Genomic DNA, 22313 nt, shown 5'->3' with positions numbered 1-22313 from the left:
ATGTTAACAACAAATTCATCAAATTTTGCACTGAGCATGGAATTCAAATGCAACATACTATTCCATATACTCCACAACAAAATGGTGTAGCTGAAAGGAAGAATCACACCTTAAAGGAAATGGCTAATTTTATGCTTCAATATAAAGGACTTAGCCTTAACTTTTGGGTAGAAGCAATTAACTATGCAAATTACATAGTAAATTGCACTCCTACTAAGGTCTTAGAGAATATCACTCCAGAAAAAGCATGGAGCTCAATTAAACTAGATGTAAGTCACTTTCGTGTTTTTGGAAGTGAACCATGGGCCCATATTCCAGATGAAAAACATAAAGCTTTAGAACCTAAGAGTGAAAAATGTATTTTTTGTTGGATATTCTGAAGATGTCAAAGGATATAGACTTATTCCACTTAAGTCCAAAAATTTTATCATTAGAAGATGTAAAGTTTTTAGAAAATATATCAGCCTACGAGCCTAGTTCAATGGATGTGCCACCTCTCTATATCCCTTCTACCTCTGAGAATGTTTCTTCTTCACATGATGATAGCAAGGATGACAATCCTACCCCACCTTCTAATGATCCCCCTTCAGCTCCTCAACGTCCAAAAGCGATCAGTGCTACTCGGGATGCAACAGGTGCTCTTGTAGGTGACCCTATAGATCAACGACATACACATTCTGAGTTTGATAAAGCCTCTTCTTTATTGCCTCAAGCTCCAGCGAATTATGATCTTGACACCTTTGCAGAATCTTCAGACCATCCAGATTGGGACGCAACTATGACTGAATAATATTGTTCATTATTGGAAAATGATACATGGGATCATGTTCCTCTTCGAAAGGGACAAAAACTTGTTAGATGAAATGCGTCTACAAAACCAAGTATGGACGAGATGGAAAAGTTGATAAACATAAAGCTCATCTTGTTGCTAAGAGTTTTTGATAAGTTGAAGACATTGATTATACTGAAACCTTCTCCCCTATTGCCAAAAAGAACCCTATTTGCCTTGTTCATTCCTCTATTGCCTCTTTCAAATGGGAAGTCCATCAAATGGATGTTAAATCTCCCTTTTTGCATGGGGACTTGCATGAAGAAATCTATATGGAACAACCTCCTAGTTTTATAAAAATAGACTCTAGCCTTTTATGTAGGCTTAAGAAATCCTTTTATGGTCTCAAGAAAGCCCCTTGGGCTTGGTATGCCAAAATGGATAGCTTTCTTTTAGACATTGGTTTCTATAGGTGTCATTCTAACAATACTATCTACACCAAGAAAGTGGGTAAGTATCTTATCATTCTTGTTCTTTATGTTGATGATCTCATCCTTACTAGTAGTGATCCAAAACTTATAAACCATGTGAAGTCTAGCATTAAAAGGAAGTTTTAAATTATAGACTTATGAAACTTGCATTATTTTCTTGGTCTTCGAGTCTTACAAACCAAGGAAGATATTTCCCTTTCCCAGTCCAAGTATGCCTATGATCTTCTACGCCATTTTCACATGAAAAACTATAATCCAGCCCCTTCTCCCTTTCAGTCTGAAGCCAAAACTTTCAGTCACTTGTACTTCCGCTGATGTTGATGCTACCTTATACCATTAGCTTGTAGGAAAACTTTTGTATCTAACCCATACTCATCCTAATTTTTCCTTTGTTGTTGGCCTTATTGATCGGTTTATGAAAAACCCACATGAAAGTCATTGGAGTGAATCTAAAAGAATACTTCATTATGTTTGAGCTACAATTCAGTTTGGGATTCATTACAGTGCAGAAGCATCTCCTCTATTGGTTGGTTTCACTAATTTCAATTAGGTTGGTGACCCTAATGATTGAAAGTCTACTCCAGGTTATGTCTTTACTCTTGGTTGTAGACCTATTACATGGGAATGCAAGAAACAAAGTGCCATTTCTCTTTCTTTAGCAGAAGCAGAGTATCGTGGTGTGGTAGAAGCTAGTAAGGAAGCCCTATGGTTTCATCAGATTCTGTTAGAGTTTCGATTTCAACAGCAACATCCAACTACACTTTGGTGTGATAATTAAAGTGCCATTCAACTATGCAAATATCTAGTCCAACATCAACACAACAAACATGTTGAACTACACATGCACTTCATCAGAAATATCATTCATGATCATGTTCTTGAAGTACAATATTGTTCAACCCATGATCAAGTTGCAGATATATTTACAAAGGCTCTCACAAAGGAAAATTTTACTAAACTTTGATTTATGGTCGAAGTTCAGGAAGTTGTCACCAAGGGGGAATAGGCTCTAATTCCTCCTTCCTTCTCCTATTGTGTTATATTTGTGCATCCTTTAATCCTATCCCAAGTTGTTCTTCAGGGGGGATGTTAGGATATTTTGACACATAAGAAATAGTTAAGTATAACTTGGTCTAGAGTTAGGTAAAGTGTGTTTATTTACTATGTACTTTTGTAACTTATAATCTGATGGTCACGATATGTTCTAGACATGAAGTGATCTGGTGGTTCATTCTCTCCTCGGTATTACTAACACTTGATCCATGGCTTAACACCCGATTGGTCCAGGATCTCTATTTAAAGAGGATGGAGGGTCATTTTCAGGGTGACCGTTCATGAGAGAAGCTTATATAAATTTTCATTCTTTTATTAATAAATGCTTGAAGTGGCTGCTTCGGCTGCATTGGCTTAGGTCATGGATTGTTTCCCTCTTTTAGGGGTTTAACCATATCAAGAATATTGGTGTATTGATTTGTGATCTGTTTTTGAGCAGTGTCCTCTGGTGTTCTATCTGAGGAAATTACCCTGTAAATTCGTACACTTATTTCCTTATAGATTTACTCAAATTTCAAGTGCGGGTACTCACTTAATAATGCATTTATTGAGTGTATACACTTCAAATTTGAGTAAACCTATAAAGATACAAGGCGAATATACAATTAAAAATTTACTTTTCTTATTTTCCTTCAAAATATTGTTACCACTATGGATGAGATCATCTTCTTGAATCCTATTTATTTTTTCAAATTTTATTTGGTTAGTGAATTTTTCATTTTAAGGTGCATTCTTTACCTCATAATTCAACTAATGGAAGGGTGGTATCTCAATGTATTTATATGTCTCACATTAATAAATTATTCACTCTTAATGTTATTCAATTCCTAAAGTTATTCAAAGCCTCTTAGGAATATTACACCTTTGGTGCTTTCATATAACTCCATGATCACATTTCCTCTCAATCATCCAAAAAATAGGTTTCCTTAACTTCGCTAGTTATAGTGCTTCTTTCATTATTAGTCTGTTACGTCTCTATAATACTAGTGTAGCCCCCTAATTGTTATTGTTATGCCCATGTAGCACCCATATTTTTATTGTTTTTCCCCATATAAGACCATATTTCTATTGTTGTGTCATTACATTATTATTGTTATGTAGGCGGTGATTATATTATGACCCCTTAGACTCCCATATATACAAATAATGTCCTATCATTTGTATCGTCTAAGAATTGTTCATTTTTGTAATGTAAAAGAGGTTCCCCCCTTGAAGAGGATAATTTTTAAGTCGTTGTTCTATCTTTCCTTCTATTGTGTGAGCTGGATGCACAAAATTTGGTATCAAAGCTTTGGATTCTAGGGTTTTGCTTCATCAAACAGGTCATCTTGGTATTTTCATAATAACATTTTTTCTACGAGGCTTCAGAAGCTGAAATTGCAACCATGGAGAGCTGAAATATTGGTGAAATCCATTTCTAAATTTGAAATCTTAGTTCGTGATATTTTTGGAGCTAAGATATAAGGAAGTTAGGGCTTTTTCAACCTCAAGAATTCAATCTCAAACAAATTACCTAGGGAAAATCATCAAACCCTTTTCTCTAAGCATCAGATTTGAATTTTGTAAAGATTGGATGGAAGTGCACAAAATGTAGTTTTTCATGTATCATTTTCATAGGGAAAGGTCGAAACAATGACATATGGCACTCCTTACATGTTTGTTCTACTAAACCAGTCAATAATCAGGCCATCATGGGAGATTGGGAATACCTTTATCTTGAATAATCCAATTTTGGTTTGATTTGCGTCGTTGCAAGGAAGACTCAGAGGGATACCACAAGACATAATTTTAGACCTTGAAAAGCTAAAATTGTAGAGGTACATCTGTTTCAATATCAAGCTCTTCAAAGTTAGAAAAAGGTGTGTATTTAAAGAAAAAAATGCGTAATTTTGTTTGAAAGAACTATTGAAAGTGATCAAAAGGAATATTGAAGCATATATATCAGTATTTGGTTCTAAAATTCCTCTAAAATAAAAGAATTCTACACACATTAAGCCCTCAAAAATCTCTACTAGGACACATGATGATGAAGAATTGCAAGATGATATATCAAAATTACGGGACCAAGTGCAACACATTTCACACTCACAAACACCAACCAGAGATGAAATTAGACGGGAGATGGATAGTTTAAATGCAGAATTAAAAGGAAAAATGGATGGTTTAGAACTATAAATAAAAGGTGACATGAATGGTTTAAAAGTAAACATGGAACGGTTGAAGGAAGGGTTGACAAAGTTGCTACAAGAAAAGCTTCCTAGCGATGACAATGTAGTATACCTAGGGCGGATATTATGGGGTATAGAGGGAGGTGCCCAATGGAATAACATAATAATGGGATAGGTCATAGTTAATAAATAAAGTAGTTAACACACATCAATTAAGGGACCACAAGTAGTTAGCAATGATGTGATAAGCCCATTGTATTAGATATGTGGTATTCAGAGACGCATGGTAATGACCCGTCGTATTGTATGTATCAAGCCTATATAGAGGCTAGAGACTCCCCATGGCGATATGTGAAGGATTATTGTATTGGCAAGCATATGGCTTGTGCAGTGTTCTCCTTTCTTAAGGAGTGACTGTATGGTGTTGCCCTACCTTAAGGCTTTTGATATTAATAAAGATATGAAGTTTATCTATTTCTATATTCTATTCGCTCTTGGGTTTAGTTGCAATATTGAGTATATTTTTCATTGTTATATATTTCAAGGTTAGATCTACTACAAGTGGTATCAGATCATTTTCTTGGGCAAAGCAGAAAGAATTTTATTTTTATTTTTGCAAGAAATTTTTGGGGTGGTGAGTTTTTAGATCAGATCTGAAACTTCTGGTGCAAAATTTGCAAAAACAAACTGCAGATCCAGATTCTTTGTGAAAAAATACCCAAATTCGAAAAACAAGTTGGCTGAATCAGATTCGAGATGAGGGAGATATTGCCAATTTAAAAACCAATTGTGTTGCAGAATTTTTTTGATGAAAATTAGTGGATGGTGCGTCTCTAGTCAATTTTTGTAGATTTTATGAGGAATTTTGAGAAAATTATTGCAGATATGTGATCCTCTTCAAAGATTACCCAAATTGAGATAAAAATCAGTCGAATCGGAGTTGGAATGAGGGAGATAACACTGATTTAAAATCAATATTTTATTTATTTATTTATTTTATTTATTTATTTATTTTCAGAATATTTTGTGACAGCGGGATAGTTGCAACACAAATCTGAAATTCTAGCGTGCCTAGATTGAGATTTCCATCACATGGGAATATACTTAATGGTCTTTCCATTTTCAAAAATAGGTCATAATAAGGATTCTAAGAAATATTGACTGAACTATTGTCATTTTAAATTTTCACCAAGTGAATTTCTTTTCAAAACCCTCATCATGGCTTCTAGCAAGGATAATTTTACTAACAAAGATAATGGTCCTACTATTGAAGAATTCATAAACGATCTTAAGAGAATATTTCCGAAACATTTGAAAGGGTTCATATGGCTTGGTTTGAAATAAGAGGCTGCCATATGGTGGAGCTCACTTGACAGCAAGAAGTTGTCCAAACTTTCGGATCAATAATTTGAAAAACTCCTTTTGGACAAATGGTCTCATGCTACAGAACAAGAGAATGAAGAATGGAAAGGGTTATTTTCTTATGATATCTCCTTATTACAGTTTCATGGATGTATTCAGAAAGAGAAGATAATTGTGTCTATCAATACTAATCACACACATAATTTTATTAATGTTCATTTAGCTAAAAGATTGGAAATCCCAACCAAACAAATGGAGCGCACACAGGTTAATAATGACCAGGTGAAATTTTATAAAGATTTGAAGATTTCTATGGATAAGTATGTATTGCATTCTGATATTTATATGATATTGAGAGACGCATGGTAATTACCCATGGTATTGTATATATGAAGACTATATATTTCTTGAGACTCGCCATCAAGATATGTGAAGGATTATTGTATTGGAAAGAATATGACTTGTGGAGTGTTGTGTTGGGATACCCTTGGATGGAATCTCTTGGTACTATAAATATTAATGTGCAAAAAAAATTCCTGAAGTTTTGGTATAAAAAGAAGAAAATTAAATTAGAGGATATTTCATCAATAAACAAGTAGAGTCTAAGGACACAGAGGTAGAAGATGTTGCAGGTACAGACACATTAGATGATGAATCAGTGGTTGAAGTAATACTGGAAGATAAGAAACAACCATAGGTGCCACAACATGTACTGGATACCAATCAAGCTCAATTAGGTGGTGAATTAAAGAAAGATACACCATTGGTTAAAACTTCACATACCACAAGCCACATCACCCAGCAAGAAAGCAACCATCAAGATGGAAACAAATCAGCAACAAGGACAACAACCCCCACACGAAAAATAGAGATGTGTGAAGATCCAACCACATCACATCAACACAACAAAACTTCCAGGATCAACACCCAACTCAAGCGAGCGAGGCACTGACTAGAACGAGTAATCACCTGTCTCTGGGATGGCTAGATGCACGTGTACCAGTGGACTACTCTTTTGGGTAGATCTTATTATTTGTGTTATTCTTATCTTTCTGGGATAGAACATGTTTAAGGGGGATGGAATGTAGTATACCTAGGGGGATATTATGGGGTACGGAGGGAGGTACCCAAGTAAATAATGTAATAATGGGATCGTACATAGTTAATAAATAAAGTGGTTAACTCGCATCATGTTGTTGGCATTATGACATAGGTTTGGTGCTATGACACATGTGTTGTCCTTGATGGCAACTCACTCATATGACAGATCACAATTCAGGCTCTCAGAATGAAAGAAAAAGAGATATATGCAGGTTCATCTTAACCAAGTCACGTATACAGGCAAGTTAGATGATCAAAAGGCGCGTATGCATATGCACGCACTTTCATGCAAGGAAAACTACATACATGTGGGAAAACTTATTTTTTGTCCATGGTATTTAGTCCTTGGTATTTGAACCTATGGTTTGGACCATGGTATCTTGTCCGAAGTGTTGAACCTAGGTATTTTGTCCATGGTATTGATTCTCTATGGTTTTTGGCCATGGTATTGAGTAAGGTCTAAGACTATAAAAGGGGGAAGAGATCATTAGGCAAAGGTATTCACTCAAGCATTGAATATCTTATGAAGAGCAAGATCTAGAATTGGGTTATGCTGCATAGCTGGATCTGAGCCAAAGAGGAACCTGAGTGCTAGAAGAAGGATAAGTTCTATTGTTGGGTTAAGATCTTAAGGCTTGAATACTAGTACCTTTGTGTGATTTTGATCTGTTATATTTGGCGCATGACTGAATCTATGAATCTAATAATCTGGGTATAACTAATGTCTGAACTAGTAAAAGGGGTAAATTATCTTTTATAGATCTGTACGTAGGTTCGACACAAGAGAGGCACGTATACACGATGGTTCAATAACTCAAAACTACGTATATGCTAGTTGGCCTTAATACAGAAGCGTATGCACGCATGTTCTACATATTTAAGTAGAGTACGTCTCATGAAATATGTTTTAGCTACTTATGTTTATTACTACAGTGTTCTGGGTGTTAGTGTCCGTATCTTCATCCCTCCGTCAGAGATGAAATCCTCTTGTTGCATTGCATATTAGGTGTCCCACCCAGTCAGCTGCATTCAATTAGGCGCATGGCTCATCTGACGGCAGTGGCTTCTCCTACAGTTTCCCTCATGTCATTTACCTGCTGGCTCATGTTTATTCATCAAAATTGTACACAGTCACCTTTTTTGTCTTAAAGATTGCAGAAGTCTTTACTAGGGTTTCATTGTCATTTTGGTCTAGGGTTTTATTAGGGTTTCATCAAAAAGTGTTTCAAAGTGTCCAATAACAACCAGCAGGCACATGAGGATGTTCCAGTCTCAATAAATTTTATAATCAAGTATTCAGAGATGTGTCTTTCCTCAAAACTCTGTTTTGAGGAAAAACAGAGTATTTTTTCTTTTATTGTACAAATTTATGTAATTTCATTTTCTTCATATGTAAATCATTTCATCTGTAACCCTGGTCACTTTCCCTAGCCCTAGTAGCTCCAATTCCCTGCAAAACAAGCAAAGCATAAGTCATTCAGTTCATCACAAGCTCTAATAAGGTGAAAAAGTTCAAAACAGAGTTCAAAATAAAGTCATTTTCAAAACATTGTAAAAATGGGTTTTGCAAACCAAAAATTTAAAAGCTCCTTGTATATAAGTCATATCTCCAAATTTGAAAAATCCATTTGCACTCTTGGAAGCAAAGCAAAGTTGTGTCTTGAGTGAGCAAGAGAAAGTGGGAGAAATTTGCTAAAAAAAGAGGCACGATGGACTGGGTAGGTGGTGCAGCGCACATGACTGGCGCGACGCATATGGCGACGATCTCTAGTTCAGATTTACATGGGCGTGGCGCACATAACTGGCACAGTACGTTGGGTTTGATGCGCTGCGCATACAGCCAGCAAGCCTGAAACCTTCAAACAACTTGCTCCAAATCGCCCAATACACTTGGATCTTCACTTGTACAAGTAGGTTGATCCTATATCACTGCTAGTGAAACAAGTTTTTGTGCAATTTATGGTGGTTGTCTCATGGTGATTATTTAAAAAGAAACCAAACCCTATCTTTTGAAATATCTTAAAGGAAACTACTGCCTAGGGTTTGTATTGACTATACTCCCTCACTCCATTTTTCCTCATTTCCTTATTCCCTAAATCCACATGTCCCTAAAGTCACTAATCCCATATCCCTGATTCCCATTTCCCAAAATCCAAATACAAATTCCCAAACCCTAGTCCTATACCAAAAGCTCCCAAATTACTCCCTAATTCCCTATTCCCTTAACTAAACCCTACCCCAACAGTCCCTAAATCCCTCATTGTTTCCTCCCTCCACAGTCCCTCATATCACTGTTTCCCTTGGTGGTAAAAGTCAAAAAACATCACAATCACTTACTTCTCATCAAAGCAGCTCCAAGACAGTTTACCCACTAGTAGGGATGGCATCTGATCCCTCATATAATTATGAAGAAGAGACACGCAGTGACTCACCTACAGAGGTACATGCACCCAGGAGGCCTCATAGAGGTGGCAAACATATTCGAGAAGAACCAACCACTCTTGTTGAGTTACAGCCCTGCCCTCTGGCCATCTCTTGTTTTCAGTACCAGTCCTGCTATGAATTTTGTGAGAAGGTGGCTAGCATTCGGTTTCATCATGAGTTGGCTCGTATGTTTGTGCTGCATTTACATGATGGTCAAGCCACTCTAGCTGGTGTCACTTTCACATTAACACCAAAATCCATTTTACTAGCAACCGGTATTCCTAACATTGGAGAGTAGTGGAACAAGAGGCAGGAAATTGACCAACAACATTATGAACCGTACATCAAGCCTGGCTATTTGAGAGAACTCAGGAGAGTGTTTCCTTTTTGGTACCTCAAAGATTCTTATGCTCCTTTGATGAAATTGATAATGAGATATTTCAGCTGTGAGGGTCGGTTCTCCCGTTTATATGCTTATCATATAAGGCTTCTGATGCATTTGACCAAGGTAAGGATGATGAACATCCCTTCATTTGCCAAAATATGCAGAAGATGACACTCTAGTGTAGCACAAGACTCCTCAGTAGCAGTTCAATAGTATTTACCATTTTTCTCTCATTAAAATTGTGGTCATTCATCAGCTTGGCTTAAAGGGCATCACTTGGGAGGACTTAATTTCTCGTGAGTTTTTCAGAGCTCCCCAGGGACCTTTAGAGGCTTTGCATGAGACAGGTGGACCTTCTTATTAGCATGAGGGTCATGAGAGACAGACCGCTACCATGCTAGTGTTTATCGCCTATCAGAAGGGCACTAGACGGTTGTTTGCAGCAGCTAAGCGAGTATTATCTCCACCCCCAATAGAAGGGGTCTCACTTCCGTCATAAGCACAACAGGTTCAGGAAATAGGCAAGAGCCCACTATAGGATGAAGGACCATCAGCTGAGCGTGAGACTAATTTCATTCTCATTGAGGGTGATGATATTGACATGGACCAGCAAAGCGCAAATCTCAAAGAAGCCATTCAGGAGCAGCAAGCGGACATTAATGCCTTGTCCATCAATTTGGAAAGGGCCCAGTGGAAAATACAGTACCTGGAGTAAAGGAATAAGTAGCTTGAAGACCAGCTAGTGATTATGGAGTTGCAAAAAATTCAGGAGAATCGCCAAGCTGCCCAAAGGAGGAGGGTGGAGTTTACTTCACTTGAGCAAGAAGTTAATGCCGATTGGGAGTCATGGCTTGAAAGAGTCAATATCCACTTGGAGAGGAAGTTATAAAAATCCATCAATGAGAATAATATGTTGAGAAACCTGTCATATCATTATTTGTCGAGAAACATTGTGTGCCAAGCTAGAATCAAGAGCTTAAAGGCAAAATTGAAGAGAGCATCAAGGAGGCAAAAGGAGCATGAAGGACTTTATATATTCGCTGAGGATTCCTCGGCCCAACACAATGCTTGATGGAGAAGACTCAGCCAAATTTCAAAAAATTTGGGGCATTTTTTTCATTTTTGAAAATTTTGGCACAAGAAACAAGATTTTTTGCCCTATGTGCCACACCATGTGGTGCTCACTTTTGCTAGGAGCCTGCAAATAACAAAAACTTAGAATTTTTAGATTCGGCATGGAAAAATATTCTTTCCTACCAATGGCCAAGAAATTTGGACAGGGTTTGAGCCCTCAAAAAGGTCAAAAACACTCAAAAAATGACCACACTGCCCCTATTTTGACACACAGGAAGCAGTGTTGGGATAACTGACTTTTGGAGGGGCAAATGGAGGGAAAATTGAAAAATTCCACCTGGGTTGGAAATTAGATAGGAAGGTCTTTCCAACAAGCGCACTTGGAGCTAATTCAGACACCAGGAAGGCCTCTAAAAGTGGGTCCAAACAGACATTATTCATAGAGAATCAGGCGCGACACATAGAGGAAATTTTGCCAGTTTGACCAAGTATTACTTTGTTTTTCGCCCAGCTTTGGGCGGTTTGACTTTCTCACTTTCTTAATGGAAAATTTGTGATGTAATATAATGTAAATTGATGGATCATGATGTAAATGTGTGAAATGTTCACTTGTAAAAGTTGTTTGAAACTGAATGAATCAGTTCCCTTGTTTCTAGAGGCATGTTGTTCTATTGCCTGATTTCTAGTTCTCAGTTTAGAATTAGTTGAAATAGCTTCTAAAGATGTGAGCTCGACCCCTAGAGGCTAGGATGAGCTATGGTTTGTGTATATTATGTAGTTTTTCAATCATTAGCATGGTTGGACTTTTGAGAAAGCTTTGAGCTTCATTGTACACTCATATCAGGATTTTGGCTAAGGAACTGAGACCAGGGTCTCCAGCACTCTTTTGGATCCATGTGGAAATTTTTCTCGGTACAATGATCTATTTTGTAATTTTGAATTTTCTTATGTGTTATGTATGCCATTCTCTATCTTGTTTCTTCTTAACTAAACGAACCAGCGTGTAAGTAGAAACCATTGAAATTGCAGTGCTCTACTTGAGGTTTGCTTTAGTTTCTTGATGTTTTCACCTATTTGGAGAGGATCCATGACTTTCCTTGCCCTCTTCATCTCGTCACCTATCTAATCCTTCCATCTCATTCAAATTGAAGTGCCAAAAACAATTGCCTACCTTGCCCCATTGAGATCTTTGCAAGATTGAGCCTCAATCTGTTATAGACATTTTTGTGCCTTACAGCTCTAAGCATGAAATGTCCATAATCCAAGGGATACAAAGTCCCTAAAAGTGTTGTTCCTACCCCTAGAGGAACAAGGTCAACCAATTACAGCTTCTCCCAGAAGTTCTCCACCATAAACTACTCAGAAACAGTCAAATCAGGATCATTTCAGCTGCTCCACTAGCTACCTGCGTTGCATAGCACCCCAGTACACTAGCTAGGTGCGTTGCAACACACCTAAATGCACTACCAGGGTGCGCTGAGCGAGAAATGCCAAATGGCAGTGTCATTCCGCAAGGTGGACAGACAATGGAAGCTTCCATAATCTTCCTCAATGACACTTGCCTCACTGAGTTCGACCAAGGATGAGTAAGAGGCTCTCAGCCTCCAAGTCGAAGCAAGAACTGACAGAGAGAAGCCACAAGTCAAAACATAAGCTGACTCATCCTCTCTGCTTAATCTATATATGGATCCCTCATCCCAGAGATCCGAAGGCTGGAATTTTGTACTTTGCAGAGAATTGTTGTTGGTTTTGAGATTGAGGTTAGTGCATTGGGTGATTTATGCTTTGTTGGAGGTGAGGAAGGGATTCCATTGCTGGGAGGTTGATGCTCGATCGGGACTCATTTGGTTGTATCTCCTCCTGGATCTTCTTGTTACATCAATAAAACTATTTGAGTTTCTCCTACATGCTTCTGTATCAATGATGTTTTGTTATATTTGCATGTTTAGCTTAAATCTGATCCTAAGCTAGTTATGAATGTAAATCTATGTCTTTGTGTAGTTTTCCTCTTCTGTGATCTTGCAGGAACTTGGTGAAGCTGGGCAAGTAAGGGAGCAGGTAGCTGGAAGCTGTCAAAGAGAAGAGTGATTGGATCTACGAGCTAGTGCAAGACACAGGTTAGTTCATCTTATTCCTCTTCGTTTTCATTTCATAAAGAAGAATACGAAAGTAGTTTTCCTTGTTTGTTGCTAAGGCATTGTCACACCTTAGAGTGGGATAGGGGCGTTCTGAGTAGATACTTTTCCCAACAACAAAATGGCGACTCCGTTGGGGATCGTGTCTAGTTAGTTTATTTGCGTTTCTCTTGTTGTTTGTTTCATAAACACAGAAGTAGCAATCGAACTGCATTTGCCATTATCAAATACAAAGTAGCTGCTACTTCAATCCACTCACTGGGTTTGTTTATGATTTGAACAACTGATCCACAAATGCTCTAATTACCCTTTCTGATAGCTCTTAGTCCTCCTTTAAATCATCCCTCTGATTGTACCTTACTGATTTCTTTTACTCGGCCAAAATCCATAGATTAAACTACAAACCGTCACCCAGAACCCGGATAGAAGTCTCGTTTCTGCCCCACCACAGGCTCTGTGAAGAGGTTATGCATTTCAATGCAGGTCCCGAGAGGGCTACCTGCACTGCAATTCAGTTTCTCTATGCAACAGGTGCGCTGATCAGCCTTTGCCCTGTGCAGCTGAGGTTCTTTGCTTCATTTTGTCCAGTTTTATCTCTGATTTTTGCAGCCTGTTATCAGTGTGTGTACCTGTCTGAAAACCCCTTTTCTCTGCCTTAATTCTGCCTCCTTTGTAAAAAAATATTTTAGATGTTCTTTGTGTGTTTGTTACATCATTTACAGTTTTCCATTAAAAAGTAGAATAGTCATACTGTTGTCCTTGGATTTTGATCTTAGGAGAAAGTTTGCTTGCTGTTGACAGTTGATTATACTTTTTACTTTTACCTTTGGTTTGAATTTGTCTCTTTCTAGTGTCGAAACGAGTGTTTATTTCAAAATCATGAAGTGTCGTAATCTTCTATACCTTTTTGATTTCGAAAAGAAGCTTGTTTGTGTTTTTCACTTGAAAGCAAATTCAGATTTGTACATCAACTTTCTTTTTAGGCATCAATATTAAGAAAGTGAAAACAAATACATTCATATGTGCATTTGCATATTGATAGTTGGTATGGTTTGATTTAGGAAAAGTGCATTTATAGTGTGCTCTTTTCTCTTTGAGAAAAGGTTGTGTCTTTCTTTTCCCCTTGTAGCTAGGATTTTCATTGTTGAAAAGAGATAAAAGCTTGCTTATCATCTTTAGATTGCATTTAGGAATTACATCTACATCTCGTGGTGATCCAAAAAGGCAAAATTCTAAGAAAGATCAACTTAAAATAAATTGAATGAATCTAACAACGCTTTGGAACTTAACGCACAACATAGAGGTCTAGGCTACAGACGTGTTTCGGCGTCGTAAAGCCTGGTAACTGTTGTCCTCACAGATGGTTGGGTGATTCCTCCACTGTGAGACGATAAGTGCCAGTATCGATTGTGCTCCTACGTACCATCGAGTATATATTGGGAGACCCCTATAGGCTTAAAACCTTTTATCCATAGGAAGCCGTGTCGGCCGCCCTACTGATCGCAATGCACCGAACACAGCATTCGGGAAGATTGACTGCCATACCGTAAAACGTATTCTGCAGTTTTGTGATTGGTTTGGCACACCCTCTACCTAGATCTCCAGAGCAGTCCCTTTCGTTCCTTTTCAGACTCCTTAATGGAAAAGGTCCATCTGAGCACTTGTCACTTCAGGCTCATTAAAAATCGAAGGAGGCTAGAGTCATCTTTTGTTTTTTCTCGACTCTTTAAAATTGAAAAAACAAGTTGTGTCCAAGCGTCGTAAAATTTATTTTAAACGGAATATTTATACCCTTTTCCTACATTGATCTTGGGTTGAGAAAAATGGAGTCTACCAACAAAGGAATTCCCCTTGGTGGAAATCCTAGTCCTTTCTCCTCTTGGGGAGATGTTGGTGCACCCCATATGGCCACATTGTCGCTTCCAGGACTGAAAATTGGCTTGCCAGTCTGGCTCTTCTCAACCAATGTCGTTCAGAACACTACTATTCCTGAACAATCGAATCAGCAGTTAGACCAGTCCAGAGTTACCCACCAACCTTCTACTTCCTCTAATTCCTCCTCTCCTCCTTCCTCTTCGCTTGATGGGGATGGCAAAGCCAAAATTCAAGTTCCTAAGGAGAAGAAGGAAAAGAAGAAGAAAGAGAAAAAGAAGAAGGAGCCAAAAGCGAATGGGGGCAAACAAGTGTCGTCTAACGAAAATCCACACACTACACCGACCAAGCCTAAATCGCCATGTGTCATTTGCAAGGGAGACCACTTTCACAGAGATTGTCCTTGCATCCCTCGGATACTAAGGGACTGGTCTCCCCGTTTGCACAATCCGGTGTCGTCAACCTCTGATTGCCATGTTGAAAGCACACCATCAACTAGCGAAAGTGAAGTCCCAGGAAAAAAAGGGAGAGCTAGATCTCCGTGTAAACTGTGCGAAGGCGATCACGCCATCCACCGTTGTCCCTTCTTAGACGAAGCTAAAATAGTTTTGGATGATCGTCCGGTTTCACCGTTACAACTTCCTCCTGGATATAAAAAACTCTTGCCGAGTCCTTCGTTAGTTGAGAATCCAGCTGGCCCACTCAAGTGGTTAGCTGAAGCACCTGTCATTGAAGATGAACCAACTGAATCCATACCCGACAAAAGTCAAAAGGTCGAGGCGACAGTCGACCCAGTCTTGCCTTCAGAGGTTTTATCTTCGAATGACACAGTCACTGGAGAGAACAAGGATGACACCGTCCAAATTCTCTTCATCAACACAGACTCCGACGAACACGGGGGCAACCTACCCATTCCTTTACCATAGGAAGGAAGTTCGTCAGAGCCGTACCCGACCGTCTACTCGGTCCCACCTCCAAGCAACCTAGTTGTCTCCTTCGACTGGAATCAACTAGGCAAACCCCGTTTACCAGCAAGCATACCATTCTGAATTATCATCCAAATATATAGAATGGTCATGGTTGGTACCATCATAGATTAGGGGGCTACTGTGAGTATCCTTTCCTCTACTGCTTGGAAAGCGCTTGGTTCGCCATTGCTTTTACCTGAGATGAGAAATCTGAAAGGCTTTGATAAAGGAACCAGTCGACCTTTAGGGATCCTCCCCAATGTGCCCATAACATTGAAAGGGAAGACAGTTCAAATGAACGTAATGGTCGTTCAAGGACCCTTGAATTATAACCTACTCCTTGGACGAGACTATATTTATTGCATGGGAGCCATCGTCTCCTCACTCTTTAGAGTAATGTGTTTTCCGCACGAAGGAAGAGTGGTCAAGCTCGTGGACCAGCTTTCATTTCCCGGATCACGCATCGCAAATAGTCATATACCATCCCTAAATGGTCTCTTCACGCAAGAAATGTCTCAACCCACGGTCCGTCCTCCCGATGAGCGCGAGTGATTCGGAGGGATATGACTGGAACCTAGGGGGCATGCGTCCTGCTCTGCTTCGGCAGGAAAACTTCAGGTATAAGGTAGGTTTCCGTGGGAGAGTATGACTAGTCTGTACCCCGTCCGTCAGTGGAAGAGGGGTTATTCTAGAAAAAGATTCTCTTGTCAAAGTTATGTGAGTGGCGCTCGTCTCTGCTCACCTTTGTTTATTTCGGTAGACATCGCTGAGGAAGTGTTTCATTTGTAACGCGAATGAGACAATCTTTGGTAACCTGAAAGAGGTAGGCCTTTCCTGATAGAACAAATGTTTTGTCTGCAAATTGAGGGGTAACCTTGAAATCGTATTTTATACCTGGGGGCATGCAAACCTTTTGGAGTGCAAGCAAGGGGCGGCTATTTATTTTTTAAATTTTTAGGTCCTCCCTTTAAACTTATAGGCTAACCCTTTAAACTCGTAGGATTAGTCATTTCCTAACTTGCATAAAGAAAGGATGTGGGGAAAAAATCTAAATGTTGTCATTTTATATGAGACATTCTTATCATATGACTGGATTATCGAGCAGTTTTAGCACATAGATCATGCTCGTTAAAAAATAAACATAAGACTGAGCAAGTGTTTCAATCCGCGTTTAAGCTCGTTAAAAAATGAACTATCCTCCGGTAAATAACCACCGTGAATGTAACATTATCAGCCATTAAAGCCTTGGTTGTGTTTGCACCGTCACCTCCACTTTTCCATTGGCCGATCATTCACCTCCATTTGATTGTTTACCCATTTTGAGGAACAGCTGCGAAGAGTGATTTCACTAGCCATCCTTGTGACACTGCCGTGCTTGGAAAATTCCAACCCTTACCTGGAATCAGCTGCTACCCATTTTATCACTCGTTCCTCTAAAGACGAGTCTTCTTTAAGCTCTTTTCATCTGACTCGTAAAACATGAAAAGATTGCCGAGTTTTTGCCTTCCAGCTCGTTAAAGCGACCGGAAGTGCTATCCCTCCTCTAGATTTTAATCTTTTTGGACCTGAGGGATTATTGCACAAAAAGATCGAGCACTTGTTTTGTTCGGCTCGTTAAAACTATCGAAAATTCATCCCTTCTGTATTGTTTTATACTTTTTCAGACTTAAGGGATTAGATGACGAGAAAGGAATTCCGGAGTTAACTTTACGTACCTTTTCAGACTCTCTAAAAATGAAAAGGATCGAGTTATCTTTGTCGTTAAACTCGTTAAAAACATTAATAGCGACAAACTTGTCTTTAGACGAGAACAAGTTTCACTATCGCTAGGCTCGTTAAAACATAGCGATGGGTTTGCGTGAAGGGTAAATTATAGAACAAGCATATGTTATCCTCCTCAAGCTTGAAAAAAATAAAGAGGTACTGGTCAGCAATGACTGGGGAAAAATTGGGAAGAAACTCAAAGAATCTTTATTGGTAGCAAGTCGCTCTTGAACATGACACTTCCACTCCGTGCCTGAGTCGGGTTGGGTTGTTTCATTCACCGGTCACATCACCATGGTCATGCCATACCATCCACATTTGGGGTAAATGCTACCAATCCATCACATAAGTGTCGCCGACATGTTCAAGAGAAGTCATCCAGAGAAGTCACCCGTGTCCCATCCACTACCATACATTATACTTCATTCTTTCATGACCGCCACCCTGAACCATATATCATTAGATCGTTTTCACCTCCATCAAAAATCATTTGCTCCGTTCCGTGTCATTGATGTGGGATTCATTAAGGCCCTCCTTTGACGGATCGCTTCTTGTCGACATCAGCTCATTATCCAAGAAGTTGATCTAGGAACACCCCATTCAGTACTTTGAAGCTTGCATGCCTCAATGGCAAGTTTCTCACTTCCGGCGATAGGTATACATCAATGACCTTCGACCGAAAGTTTTTGCGTGGTGTTCGATGCCAAGTCCTTTATTCACACCACATGAATTGTACTGCAGTACCTTGAGGATCATCATCCTTATCGGTGATTCCTCTCGCGCTTGTTAACAGTTTACATCATCGACTGGTAATCAAGCAATGTCTTTCCATGTTCGACTTCAAAACATTTCTCACATGCATCAACTTATACTTCGAGTGAAGATCGGACGAGATTGAAGACCCCGGATCTAGTTTCATCCATCCGGGCTGCGATATATATTCAGGAAAAATAAAGACATTGACATGTACAACATTGCAGCACAGATAATCATCCTACCAAAAGGATGATGACTTCATCAAAATCATCAGTCTACCATCAGACGATTGTCTGTCCTGTGTACATAAAAATGAATTTATAAAGCTGAGCATGGGAATGCCCGCCTCAGCTAGATCATGAAAACAGTATGAAAATAATGTATTGTATTACAGGTCTCCTTCCAGCATTGAAAGAACTTCGGATCCTCCTAATAAAGCATTTCACCCGATAAACGGCCTCATACTTTAGGGGGCAACTATTATAGACATTTTTGTGCCTTACAGCTCTAAGCATGAAATGTCCACAATCCAAGGGATCCAAAGTCCCTAAAAGTGTTGTTCCTACCCCTAGAGGAACAAGTTCAACCAATTACAGCTTCTCCTAGAAGTTCTCCACCAGAAACTACTCAGAAACAGTCAAATCAGGATCATTTCAGCTGCTCCACTAGCTACCTGCGTTGCATAGCACCCCAGTACACTAGCTAGGTGCATTGCAACGCACCTAAATGCACTACCAGGGTGCGCTGAGCGAGAAATGCCAAATGGCAGTGTCATTCCGCGAGGTGGACAGACAATGGAAGCTTCCAGAATCTTCCTCAATGACACTTGCCTCACTGAGTTCGACCAAGGATGAGTAAGAGGCTCTCAGCCTCCAAGTGGAAGCAAGAACTGACAGAGAAAAGCCACAAGTCAAAACATAAGCTGACTCATCCTCTCTGCTTACATCTATAAATGGATCCCTCATCCCAGAGATCCGGAGCCTGGAATTTTGTACTTTGCAGAGAATTGTTGTTGGTTTTGAGATTGAGGTTAGTGCATTGGGTGATTTATGCTTTGTTGGAGGTGAGGAAGGGATTCATTTGCTGGGAGGTTGATGCTGGATCGGGACTCATTTGGTTGTATCTCCTCCTGGATATTCTTGTTACATCAATAAAACTATTTGAGTTTCTCCTACATGCTTCTGTATCAATGATGTTTTGTTATATCTGCATGTTTAGCTTAAATCTGATCCTAAGCTAGTTATGAATGTAAATCTATGCCTTTGTGTAGTTTTCCTCTTCTGTGATCTTGCAGGAACTTGGTGAAGCTGGGAAAGTAAGGGAGCAGGTAGCTGGAAGCTGTCAAAGAGAAGAGTGATTGGATCTACGAGCTAGCGCAAGACACAGGTTAGTTCATCTTATTCCTCTTCGTTTGCATTTCATAAAGAAGAATACGAAAGTAGTTTTCCTTGTTTGTTGTTAAGGCACTGTCACACCTTAGAGTGGGATAGGGGCGTTCTGAGTAGATAGTTTTCCCAACAACACAATCCCCGCACCCAAAATCTTCTTTCCCATTTGTGCCAGCAAAAACATCATTTCATTCAATAAAACTATCTCACACATATACCTAGCCTAAGATTAGTATTTCTATAAGTCATATCAAGCCCTCATCGATCATAATTTGCTGAGATTGACCCACAGAGAGCCCTCTCCCGACCTAGTAGGGCTAGCTACCAGGTTAAGCGTGGTTTGATGTTAGCCCTAGATCCTACCTTCCTTAGCCTAAGGTAAATCTAGGCTCTAACATTGGGTTCAAGATTGGTTTATGGTTACTATTAATGTATTCTGGTTACAACATTCAGAGAAGTAATTGTTTGATTTAGCAAAGGATATTGGTTGATGCAGATGTATTTTATTTTTGATTATTGTTATTGATGGATCTAGTCAGAAAATTTATGAAACGTGGTCCCTGGAAGAAAATTGAAGGTTGTAGCCTTCTGTAGGTCAGCACCTACGTGCTAGTACATCAGCTAGTACAAGAGCTAAGGGGGTTGTAGCTCCCTTCCAGGAGAAGTTGGAGAAGAAGAGAAGGTTGTAGCCTTCTACAAGCAGAAGCCTCCATACTGGTATAAGACTGCACTAGTACAAAAATATTGTAAAAGGAGTTTCTTATTAAACGAAGATAGAGACAAATTGCAGTAGGTGGATTTCACCCACATTGGGTTTCCACCTTATATCTTGTGTCCATGTGTGTGATGATCTGTTCTATTCTACTACACCTGTTTACTGTTCTTATGGTTAATGAAGTTCTAATGCACTGATTAAAGATCAACATTTAATGAACCATAAGTTTATTGATATATGCTAGTTTCCTTAGACACAGTAGCGTATATACACAGTTTCCCATAACTGAATTAGCGTATACAAATCTGATTGTGAAATGAAAAATAATTGATTTGATAATACTGATTCAGCCCACCCCCCCTCTTAGTATTATTTCCGACAATTGGTATCAGAGCAGGTCCATCAGAAGAAGCTTGACTGCTTGAAGGAAGATCTATCATCATGAGAAACTATGAAAAAGAGGCATCTATCAGGCCACCAATCTTTGATGGGAGAAACATTGTCTATTGGATGGTAAGAATCACAGCCTATCTTCAATCTCTTGGTGCAGAAGTTTGGGATATCGTGGAAGCAAGATACACATTTCCATCAGCAACTCCTACAGATATAGCTGGTAAGAAGCAGTATGAAACAAATGCAAAGGCTGTCAATACTCTATTAGGGAGTTTATCTCAATCAGAATTCGTCAAGGTTATGCAGCTTAAAACCGCAAGAGAAATATGGGACAAGATTGTTCTAAGCTATGAAGGAGACGATCAAGTAAAATGTGAAAAACTACAATCTCTCAGAATAAAATATGAAAATATCAGAATGCACAAAGATGAAAGTGTGGCTAATTATTTCTTACGTATAGATGAGATTGTTAATCGTATGAAAACCTTGCGTGAAGAGATAAAAGAAGTTACTTTGGTTGAAAAGGTTCTAAGATCCTTGTCTTCTAATTTTGAATCAAGCGTTTCTACCATAGAAGAAAAGAAGAATCTATAGAGAATTACCATGTCATAGCTGCACAGAATCCTAATTTCTTTCGAAATGAGAAAAGGGGGACCATCAGATAGGAGAGAAGCTGCATTCAAATTTTCAGCAATGAGTCAGAACATATGTCAGAAGGAGAGGAAGAATCAAACTTTGTCAAGAAACTTCAACAAGGTTCTAGAAGATTCATAGGTAAGCTAGCTTTCAAATGTTTTGCTTGTGGAAGAGTCGACCACTATGCAGCCAAGTGTCCTCATAAGCTTGAAAAAGGTAAGGAACCAGTTAAATGGAATAGAAAATAGAATGTAAGTATGAAAAGCTATTATACACATGAAGACAGTGATGGATTTTCAATTAGTGATGAAGATGAACAATGTAATGATTATAGACTTTTGATGGCCTTTGAAGACGATGATTTCTTGGATGCTATAGATGAAGATGATCTCTATGAAGAAATTTCTAAACTTAAAATCTGTCTAGAAGAAAGGAGTATGATCATAGACACTCTAACATTCCGACTTGCTGAAAGGGAAAAACACAATGAAAAGTTAGAATGTGAAATTGTGGGACTTAGAAAAGATATTGATAAAACAAAAGCTCTTAATCTTAAATTTGCTAAAGGATTTGAAACTTTAGATGATATTATCAAAGTGTATCATTCTCTTCTAATCAGGATAGGTTTTGGATATTCTGAAGAAGCATCTCAAGCACAGAAGCCATCCACCTCCAAAAGTTATCTAGATGTAGCAAGGAGAAGTGAACAGGTTGAAAATTGACAGCAAACGCATAAAACAAATCACCAGGTAAATCAAGGTCAATCTACTTGAAGGATGAACAGAGATCACCAAGTAAATCAGGGGCAATCTACTTCAAGGATGAACAGAAGTTACAACCAGCCACAGGTAAATCATTC

The sequence above is a fragment of the Pinus tabuliformis genome, chromosome X, assembly GCF_031772625.1.
Source record: "Pinus tabuliformis cultivar Carrire ecotype Pingquan chromosome X, CPIR1, whole genome shotgun sequence".
Taxonomy (NCBI): domain Eukaryota; kingdom Viridiplantae; phylum Streptophyta; class Pinopsida; order Pinales; family Pinaceae; genus Pinus; species Pinus tabuliformis.
This window is presented reverse-complemented; position numbering follows the sequence as displayed.